The following is an 11,035-nucleotide window of genomic DNA, read 5'->3' on the forward strand; positions in this document are numbered from 1 at the left end:
TTTTAACAGAAAATGCTGCATCCATGAACACGGATGCGATGACCAGCAGATTTCGACAGAGAGGTTATGATTCGAAAGTTTTAACAAGGGCCACAGAGAGAGTTTAAGGAGAGATCAGACAAAAATTAAAATTAGCCCATGATTTACTCATCCTCAAGCCATCCTAGGTGTATATGACATTCTTCTTTCAGACGAACACAATCCGAGTTATATTAAAAAAGTCCTGACTAATCCAAGCTTTATAATGGCAGTGATTTTAGCTCTGTTTTTGAAGTCCATAAAAACTGTATCTGTCCATCAAATAACTGCTCCATGCGGCTCTGAGGTGTTAATAAAGGCCTTCTGAAGCGAATCGATGCGTTTGAGTAAGAAAAATATCAATTTTTAAAACTTTATAAAGTAAAGTTCCAGCTGATCGCCTTCCGTGGAAAAGTGTTGAAAGTACCTTCAAGATGTGTAAGCAACGTCTGACGAGTGTACCTTGTAATGGAAGCCTTTTGAACAGCAGAGGCACTTTCAACACTTTTTCCATACATTGAATACGGAAGGCGGTCGGCCGAAACTTTACTTTATAAAGTTTTAAATATGGTTATTTTTCTCACACAAACGCATCGATTCGCTTCAAAAGGCCTTTATTAACACCCCAGAGCCGTGTGGAGCAGTTTTGGCTGAACTATTCCTTTAAATCTATGGATAGGAAACAACTACTGATTAAGAAGAAGAGTGCAACAATGTTCTAAAACTTCTAATCCGGTTTTCTTTTCAACAACTTCCAGCCGTGAGGCAACACAAATCAAACGTATTATAAATTCTAATTGGAACTTCACTGAAAGTGATAGCACTCTAAGGGATGTTTTGATAGAAAAACCAATGGTTAGTTACTGTACACACAGTACTGATGTGTCTTCTGGGAAAGTGCATCCAGTTAGGTTTTTTATTAACTGCAATTCCTCATATATTTTTATATAAGTCAAATTAACAGGAAATTGCATTTAGAATTTCTGAACACAAATATTCTATTTGTGTGTACCCATGTGGTAACACTTTACTTGAAGGGGTGTGCATAAGACTGACATGACACCTTCATAATCATGACATGACACACATCATGAATATGTAGGAGTTTTTATGCATGTTTATGGCAACTGTCATTAAGTGTCATTCACTCAATTATGTCATTTTTAATGCAAAGATGACATTATTTGAGATGTCTTAGTTATGACTAGGGTTGGGTATCGTTTGGGTTTTTTTCGATTCCGGTGCCAAACCGATACTTTTAAAACGGTTCCGGTGCCTAAACGGTGCCTGAACCGATACTTTTTTTTTTTTTTAAATGGCCACAAAACGAGGTGGATAACATTAAATGGCTTTTTATTTATTTATTTAAATTGAACCATTTATTAAAAGTTTAATGTATACTTAAATGTATGAATACAAATAAATACAAAACACAATTGACTTATTTACAAATTATAATTTACTTATTTACAAATTCACAGTAAAACCTAATAGCCACCTAACCCAACTACAACAAGCCTAATATAACTCTAAATAACAGTTACAGTAATAACAGCAGTAGGCCTAGTCTGTATTCTCGGTCTGCTACTAACCAGCTTCGAGCTTCAGCTTTATTTTGAAATATGATCATTTTCTCTGGCTAAATATTTTAGAACGCATCGCCTTAATGTTTCCATGACGACGCGTCATGTTTCTCACATGACACACAGCAGCCGCAATAGCGCTGACAGCTCAGCTGTATCGGGTTTATTTCGTTTTTTCTTTTTATTCAAAATATTCACAAACTTCTTAACTGTGTCACGAACTATCTGATGTTCAAATGTGTGAGTCAATGTGTGTTAGTTGATCTATAAAGCGCAATGGGCGGCGCCATGTTAGTTTGCGCCTCAGAATCGGATCTGTCGGATTTACAACACTTGAGTTCATTCTCGTCTTACAAAATACATGAAAGTAAGTGACCAGTGAACTGGAAGAAGAATAGAGTAAACGATATAGCTACTATTTAATGTGTATGCATCTGATGTGAATAAAACATGTAACGTTAGTCAAATTATAACCGCCTGAAAGGATTGTCATTGCCGCTTTCATAGACATCAGTGTGTGTTTTTCGCTAGTAGCCTACTTATGAGCATTTAAATGTCTGAAACCTGGAATAAACATGATGTCGTTGAAAACACTGAATAGTTGTCATGAGTTGTGATGTGACCAGCGCTGAGCGTCTGTCTCTGGCTCGGTGCCAGCCAAAGCACCCGAAAGCACGTTTGAATTTTGGCACCGAAATGAGGAATCGAAATCTGCGTTCTGATTCGGTCCGGTACATACCGGTTATATAAGTACCGGTGCCATATTGGAACCGGATTTCTGTACCCAACCCTAGTTATGACAACTTGACATAAACCAATACATCATAACCTGTCATAAACATGACATAGCAGATTAATTATCATACTTAAGAAATGACTTAGCTTTATGGGTTAACCTTACATTAAACTGTCATGTGGTTGGTTTTGACGTTGGCTGTCATGAGGCCATTATAATGTCATGAATTTTTTTATGACCACTTTTTTTTAGTGGTTCAAATTGAATTTGCCATTAAAATGTCATTAAGTGTCAATACTCTGTCAAATTATTTTATAACAGTGTCATAAATATTTTTCTTGACCTAGACTATGGCGTCATAGAGGAAATCGAGTCATTGAAAACTCACCTCAAAATGATAGAGTGGCACCACTGGTTAGGTGTACGCCTAGACTTGATGTAAAAAACTTGATCCATGATGTAAAAAAGCATTTCAAGAAAATATAAATGTGTGGGATGCTGTAATTAACTGTTTTTGCAGTGATATGGACCAAACGCTGCATGGCTTAACCCACCATTGTACTGTTTTCATTTAATTTTGGGTGAATCAGTCTCCAAATGCAATAAAATATAATTTTATCCATTTTAATTATTATTATTATTATTATTATTATTATTATTGGATGATTGATTTTATTTCTCGAACACCTATTCATATTTTTAAGACATTTGAAATGGTCTATTATCTGACCTTCTGTTGGGGCTGGTGGAGGAAACTTTAAAAAAAAAAAAAAAAACATTATGAACTGAAAAATATTCATGACGCTGTTATAAAATAATTTGACAGAGTATTAACATTTAATGACATTTTAATGACAAATTCAACTGAAAAAAATTTATGACATTATAATGGCCAACATCAAAACCAACCACATGACAGTTTAATGTATTGTTAACCCTATAAAGCTAAGTAGTTTCTTAAGTTTGATAATTAATCTGCTATGTCATGTTTATGACAGATTTATGACAGGTTATGTTATCTTGGTAATGTCAAGTTGTCACGACAAAGACACTGACAGATTATGATGTATTGGTTAGTCATAACAAAGACATCTCAAATAATGTAATCTTTGCATTAAAAATTACATAATTGAGCGAATTACGCTTAATTACAGTTGTCATGAACATGCATAAAAACTCCTTCATATTCATGACATGTGTCATGAATATGACAGCCATTTGTAGTGGTGTCTGAAACCATAGTGGACGTTATTGAGTGCACTCATTCAATCCCACATTGCACCGCAATAACGAGCATGTTCAGCCGACATACACACAACGGCTGTCCGACTTCACGCACTCGTTTTCATTCACTCCTTCAAGTGAACTATATTAGTGGACCAAAGTAGGGAATAGTGAATGAGGGTTTAGGGGGCGATTTCAGATTCAGCCATTGATTACCTGGATCAGGTATGTGTGATTAAGGTTGGAACTAAACTCTGCAGGACAGTGGCCCTCCAGGACCGAGTTTGCCTATCCCTGCCATAAAGTTATTTGAATGTAATCCATCCCATGTTCGATAAGAGGTGGAAATAGACAGCAACAGCTTCTGCAACAAGAGACTTTTTGGATTCATATTTACATTTACATTTAGTTATTTAGCAGACGCTTTTATCCAAAGAGACTTACAAATGATTGCAATAGAAGCAACTAGGACAGTCAAGGGCAACAATGTGCAAGTGCTGTAACTAGTCTCAATTAATCTAGAACAGAACACACAGGACTTTTTTTTTCATTTTAATTTTTTATTATATATTATTAAATAGACAAACAGAAAATGAATAGAATGATAAGTGCTATTCTTGATTGGTCAGGTGCAGTTGTAAAAGATGTCTTTATATGTTTTTTGAAAGTGGCCACAGACTCGGCTGCTCGAATTGAGATAGGCAGGTCATTCCACCAGATGGGAACGGTCCAGGAAAAGGTCTGTGAGTTTTCCGTGATTTCAGGCCTCTTTGGGATGGCACTACGAGGCGTTGTTCATTTACAGGACACAAGCTTCTGGAGGGAGCGTAAGTGTGAACAAGCGAGTTTAGGTATACTGGTGCAGAGCCAGTGGTTGCTTTGTAGGCGAGCACCAGTGCCTTGAATTTGATGCAAGCGGCTATTGGTAGCAAGTGCAGACTGATGAGGAGAGGTGTGACGTGCGCTCTCTTTGGCTCATTAAAGACGATCAGTTGCAAGGGTTTGATAGTGCATGCCGGAAGGCCCGCTAAAAGAGCATTACAGTAGTCCAGTCTGAAGAGAACAAGAGCTTGGACCAGTAGTTGTGTGGCATGATCTGATAGGAAGGGTCTAATCTTCCTAATGTTGTATAACGCAAATCTGCAGGACCGGGTTGTTGCAGTAATGTGGTCAGTGAATTTTAGATGATCATCAATCACAACTCCAAGGTTCCTGGCTGTCCTGGACGGAGTTATGGTTGATGATCCTAGCTGAATGGAGAGATTGTGATGCAGTGCTGGTTTGGTGCAGTGCGCTCAAGTGTCTTTGCAATGAAAGGCAGAAGGGATACTGGTCTGTAGCTTTCTAAAAGTGCTGGGTTTAGAGAGGGTTTTTTAAGCAGTGGGGTTACCCAAGCCAGCTTAAATGCTGTGGGGAAAGTCCCGGTGTGAAGAGAGGTGTTGACAATGTGAGTGAGTGCAGGAGTAACAGAAGAAGAAATGGCCTGAAGGAGGTGAGTGGGGATAGGATCAAGCGGACAGTGGGATGATTGGATAGGATGAGTTTGGAGACTTCAGCGAGCAGAGAGAAGGAGGGTAGCGTGTGTGTGATGGTTGTTGAGATGTGCGTGTCGGTTTGTGGTGTGGAGAGCTGTAAGAGCTGATGAAGGAGGAGGAGGAGGACAAAGGAGCAAAGAGAAAGTTTTGAAAAGTGCACGAGAGTCAGAGGAATTGTTGATTTTGTTGTGATAGTATGTAGTCTTAGCAGTGCTCAATGCGACCCCTGGAGTTAATGAAGAAATTGATTTCTTACCATTTTTATTATCATTTATATTGTTGATGTATATGTTTATATTCATATTGTGATGGGTATGTAAAAATGTTCTTTTTTTTCATTATAAATAATTTTCCCCATTATTTTTTATTATTATTTTCTTTTATTTATTAATAATATAAAATTTCTAAATAAAAAATGTTTTCCATCATTAATATTTATTTTTATTTATTTTATTTTTTTGTGATTTCACTTAAATGTATACTATGCTTTGTACCAAGAGGCTAGTCTAATAAGTTTACCAAATAAGCCAGGCTTATTTAAGTTAGTCTGACTCATTGTCAAATGATTTGGTTTCATAAAGCTAATTTAACATAGCTCAAACTCAGTCACTCTGGCAACTTATGCTGGGAAAATAACCTGGTCCGGGGCAGGCTAACTATCAGGATAAGCCTGAGTTGTTGATTAACCAGAGTTCCTCTATCAAAGACCAACTGGGAATATGAAGGAATCCCCATTACCATTAATAAATCATGTTTTTAAATGCATTGTTAATGTATTGGTTTAAAATAAACAAATAAATAGATGTATATGTCTTTGGTGGGTGTGAGTGGTTTAATTAAAAGTCTATAAAAAAGGACCTCAACCCGTGTGTCGTACTTTATGAATCATGGCGTGTCCTTTCATTGATGAGGTGGTGGATGAGGGAGTTCTCATAGTACATAGAGCATTCAGAAGGAAACATACTTTCAGGAACAGGTCAGACCCTTTGGCCTTTCCAGGCAACCACCTGTTTAAGCGGTACAGGTTCTCGAGGGAAGGGATTGTATATATCTGTACATCACTAGGGCCGTACATTGCACATAATGCACGGCACAATAAAGTGCTCTCTGTTCCACAGACTGTATGTATATCGTTTCGATTTTTTGCAAGTGGAACATTTCTATACACTGTTGGAGATGCAGAGAACATCAGTAATTAATCTGTTTGCCGCTCTATGTGAATGGTGTACCTGTCTTGAAAAAGACTGCTGAATGTCTTTATCAGCTTCCCTGGCCACAAAGCAGTTTATACCATTATACAGGCCTTTTATGGAATCGCAGGTAAGTTTAAATACTAATTGTATAGGACTCTGTTAAGACCAGCAACACAAAAGAGGGATCAAACAACAATGTTTATTCAATGCAATTTTTTTTATAATTAAACAAAAACAGCAAACAATGACAAAAATAAACAGAAGTCTAAGAATAATAAAGGGAAAACAAAGAAAAAACCAACAACTATAACAAATTATTGATGCTACATTTGTAAGAAAAACATAAGGAAGAGCAACTCCTGAGAAAACTCCCCCAGAGGGTGCCTGCTCCAAAATATTGAAAAAAAGGCACAGCACTCCTTTATACTCTATATAGTCTTGTACTTTATACTAGCTAATTATCAATTAGTATGGGAGAACCAATCAGAACTACAAACAATTTGTTTTCATCATCTGTTCATTGAAATTTCAGTTTTTTTTCTGATGTTAAACTTAAGTTATATTGTATAAAAAGTTGTAAAAGTACTTTAAGTAATGTATAGAGCCATTTATTTTCATTTACACATTTTCATTTACATGACAAAATAAATGTATTGAAGAATTTGTTTAATGTACAAATTATAACTTGCATTACAAAAATAAACAATTTACAGAAGAACCACTTCTCTTTTATTTAGCATACACATTTCAAGTTACATAACGAAAATAAACAATGTACAGTGGAGCAATTACTTTGTTACATTTACAAATAACTTGCATTACAAAAAAAGAAATAATGTATAGGCCTATGTTTTAAAAAATAATATAGAAAAACATTTCTGAATAAAAAATATCACAAAATGCAAAGGCTGCACTAAGAAAAATAAAGAAAGAAAATGCAGCTCTCAAGAAAAAAATGAAAATTAGGGACACAAATTTAAAGAAAATCTTCGCCAAAGACCAAATTAAGGCATTAGGGTTACAAACCACAAAAGGGATGAAGTGGAGCAAAGAAACAATTAAGAGGGCATTGAAAATTCGCTTTGCAGCCGGTCCAACAGGCTACAAGACCCTCCAGGAAATGCAGATTCCCCTGCCATCAATAAGAACCCTGCAAAGAAGAATGGAATGTATTAAATTTGAGCCTGGTGTGTTGACGGAGGTCTTTGATTTTTTAAAGCTGAAGGTAGATAGATTGGCAGACCTTGAGAGGGAGTGTGTGCTATCTTTGGATGAGATGGCAATCACTCCGAGTGTGGAGCTGCACATGCTCACAGGCAAACTCTACGGTGATGTCACTTTGCCAGGTCACACAGGAGTAGCCACACATGCTTGTGTGTTTATGTTGGCTGGGAACAGACAAAATGTAAAATGTGTACCTTGAATGCAATGTAAGTCGCTTTGGATAAAAGCGTCTGCCAAATGCATAAATGTAAATGTAAATGTGGGAACACAACACGCTGGAAACAAGTGGTGGCATACCATTACAGTGGCTATTCAACAAACGGCGCAGAGTACAGGCCAATCATTTCTGAAATAATAGAAAGGGCAGCATCAATTGGGCTACATGTGCTAAATGTCACCACTGATATGGGTAGTCCTAACCAGGCCATGTGGAAATCCTTCGGGGTAGACCATTCCAAAACATCTGTGCCACATCCAGCAACACCAGACAGGAGTCTCTATTTCATGCCTGATGTCCCACATCTGGTAAAAAATCTGAAAAGTGCTCTTGTCCGTGGACAGGTGTTAAAAAATTCCAGAGGATGTTGTTAACAAAGAGAACCGACCTTCCAACGAGGTTTCTATTAAGGACTTATTGTCCTTTCAAGAAGGGATGGCATTAAAAATAGCTCCCCATCTATCAGCTGCAGCCATAGAGCCAAGTCCCTTGGAAAAAATGAAAGTTGGTCATGCTCTTAATGTATTTAGCAAGGCAACAAGTGCTGGACTGAAATATATGGTGCAGCAAGAAAACCGCCCTCTTTCCTACCTGACTACAGCGTGGTTCCTGGAGCAAGTTGATCACTGGTTTGATCTCATGTCATCTCGCCATCCAGTTACAGCCCTGAGCAGGGTCAAGATGGAGGCATATGAAAAGGCCATCATCTTCCTACAGGATATCATCCATCTGTTCCATGGGATTGGTCATATCATCCATCTGTTCCTTAAGATTGGTCATAAGGGAGGTTGGAAGCCTGTTCAAAAAGGGGTGATAATGGCAACAAAATCAATTTTGGCCATACAGGAGGAAATGCTAACAGGAGGACACAGGTTTGTGTTAACTTCAAGGTTCACACAAGACTGCCATGAAAATACATTCAGCTGTGTGAGGTCTAAAAATCCCACACCAACTCCAGTGGAATTCCATCATGCACTGAGAATTATATCTGAAGGGCAGTTCCTCACCACCATCAGGTCTGGGAGCTACCAGGAGGACGACAGCAGCTTTTTGGCTGACTTCCTTGACACAGTGGAACAAAATGTCACTCCATCAGTCAGAGTGGAACAGCTGATGGTAGAAAACAGAACAGCACCTGACCTCACAAAAACGGAGAAATGTATTCTCTTCCATCTTGCAGGCTACATTGTACAGAAATGTATTCTTAAAACACGTGTAATAATCCTCATTTTACCACTTTACACACACCAGCTGTCACGCGCCCAAACGTTATATTTAACTAATATGCAACTTTCCATACCTTGCAAAAAAAGTTTAGAATACTTTTCTCTAATTCCATAACGATGGATGAAACGGAATTAAAATAACAGATTTAACCATTAATACAGTGTTCGATAATAACTTTATCCAGTAGCCGATCCAAGGCTAATCTGTAATCTGATAACATCACTAATCTAATTTATTGATGAATAATCTACACAAGCAGGCTTTAATGTACAAGTTATTATGATTAAGATGTGCTGATCATTTAAAATTATACTGATTAAACGTCTTACCTTTTAAAAGTGCATCACAAACGGTCTGTTCTGCTGTAACTCTATGGCGCGGCTGCTACTTCCGGGAACTATTGAGAGTCTCCACGAGCCGCCATTGCTGTAAAAAAACGTTCCATTGGAGTCTATGGAGTTGTCGCAACTCTCTCTCTCTATGGCTCTGCGTTTGGCCAATGATTTCATTTGTCATGGCCGTGTTGTACTTATACACGGCATCGTGTGGTGCCCACATGAAAAAATACTATAGTATATTATAGTAAAATTACAGTAAAATTACTCTAGTAAATACTATAGTGTTTTTGAAACATACTATAGTAAAGATACTACAGTAATTTGTAGTATATTGTTGTATATTATAGTATTTACTACACTTTGTTAATTTACTGTAGTATATTTTCTATAGTATGGTTCAAAAACACTATAGTATTTACTAGAGTAATTTTACTATAATATACTATAGTATTTTTTCAAGTGGGTGGTTACAAAAAAAAAAAAAATATGTGAAAGACGAGAATGTATTTATAAAATCTTTTTACATTGGGTATTAAGTTTTCTGTGACGATTGATGTTCCCTGCTCAGCCTTGATCGATGGATCGATTATTGATTGTTTTTCCCTTGGTAGTGTTCACCTGCAGGGGGAGGGGGCGCTGCTCAGACAATACACAGACTCTGATGTTGAAGGAGCAGCAGCTCCGGGTCCTGTGTTTTATTCATATTTATATCTCCCCTCATCAGGTATGAAACACTCAAATGCAATAAGAGTATGTTCATGACATGTCAGAGTTATGATGTATGTAAATGCCATCGTTTAAAGAGTTAATGAGTTACTTTTGCAGAAGGTGTAAAAGTTTCCTTCGAGTTTCGTCTGTGTATTGCCTGCTGAGCTCGCCGCCGGGCTCCAATTGAAAATGAATGACTTCCGGCCACTTTGACGCTCTCGCCGGCGGCGGTGTGAACGCACCATTAGGCTTGCCGTTGAAAGTGAAAATGAAACTCATGAACAGAAAATTTGGCAGTACTTTAATTCAAAAGAAGGTGATTCAAGTCGAGCTACATGTTCAATTTGCAATGCCGATTTGTCTCGTGGTGGCAAGGACCCTAAACCACACCCGCTGTTAAAACATTTGCATATATGAAACATCTGAAAGAATACGAGTTGCGATCTGATTCACCAGTGCTGTCCTTCAGTTGCTTATGAGTACTGTGAGGGACATGAGTCCTGAGATGGTTCCCCAGTGCTGTCCTTTGGCTGCTCATGAGTACTGTGAGGGACATGAGTCCTGAGATGGTCATGAGATGGTTCCCCAGTGCTGTCCTTTGGCTGCTTATGAGTACTGTGAGGGACATGGGTCCTGAGATGGTTCCCCAGTGCTGTCCTTCAGCTGCTTATGAGTCCTGTGATGGACATGAGTCCTGAGATGGTTCCCCAGTGCTGTCCTTCAGCTGCTTATGAGTCCTGTGATGGACATGAGTCATGAGATGGTTCCCCAGTGCTGTCCTTCGGCTGCTTATGAATACTGTGAGGGACATGAGTCCTTAGATGGTCATGAGATGGTTTCCCAGTGCTGTCCTTCGGCTGCTCATGAGTACTGTGAGGGAAATGAATCCTGAGATGGTTCCCCAGTGCTGTCCTTTGGCTGCTCATGAATACTGTGAGGGTCATAAGTCATGAGATGGTTCCCCAGTGCTGTCCTTCGGCTGCTCATGAGTACTGTGAGGGACATGAATCCTGAGATGGTTCCCCAGTGCTG

This window comes from Gobio gobio (genome assembly GCF_949357685.1).
Source record: "Gobio gobio genome assembly, chromosome: 1".
Taxonomy (NCBI): Eukaryota; Metazoa; Chordata; class Actinopteri; order Cypriniformes; family Gobionidae; genus Gobio; species Gobio gobio.